Raw genomic sequence first — 857 nt, forward strand, 5'->3', positions numbered from 1 at the left:
TATTTGTGTTACTCCTCTAAAATATAATTCTACTTTGGATTGGAATGTGACCAAAAATCATCTCTTAGGTGTATGGAAAGACACAGATATATCCCATAATATGGAGAATCTACAACAAAAAATTTCTGTGGTAAGCAGAGCACATCTAGATGTCCCAGAAGACATAAAAACTTCAGCCCAATCCCTTAAGGATAATATCTCTTCACTTACTCCTTTTAGATGGATTCATACAATTATTATAGTTGCCATTATATTTAGTTTTTTCTTACTACTATTCCTTAGCCTTCCAATCATCATAAGAGATGATTTTTGTGGCCCCTTTCAGAAGAAAAATTACAGGCTGTAGAACAATTAGTGTTAGAACAACTAAATAAGGGACATTTGGAAGAATCTAATAGTCTGTGAAATACTTCTATATTTGCTATAAGGAAGAAATCAGGGAAATGGAGACTGTTACAAGATCTTAGAGCAATTAATGCTACCATGCAGGATATGGGAGCCTTACAGCCAGTTTTCCCGTCCCCGGCAGCTATACCTGAGGGACTATTTATTGTAATAATTGACTTACAAGACTGTTTTTTCACTATTAAATTGTGTCCACAAGATTCTCAAAGGTTTGCTTTTAGTGTGCCTTCATGTAACTGGCAAAATAAATGTTTTATTGGTCATATAAGAGGACATACTAATTTGCCAGGTATGCTATCTTTAGGTAACAAAATAGCAGATTTATTAACCAAAGAACAATTTATGGGAAATATTATGGAAGTAGCTCAAAAAAGTCATCAATTTCATCATCAAAATGCTTTAGCTTTAAAAAAAATGTTTTATATTACCAGAGAGCAAGCTAGACAAAAGTG

This window comes from Nannospalax galili, unplaced genomic scaffold, assembly GCF_000622305.1.
Source record: "Nannospalax galili isolate Female #2095 unplaced genomic scaffold, S.galili_v1.0 scaffold643, whole genome shotgun sequence".
Taxonomy (NCBI): domain Eukaryota; kingdom Metazoa; phylum Chordata; class Mammalia; order Rodentia; family Spalacidae; genus Nannospalax; species Nannospalax galili.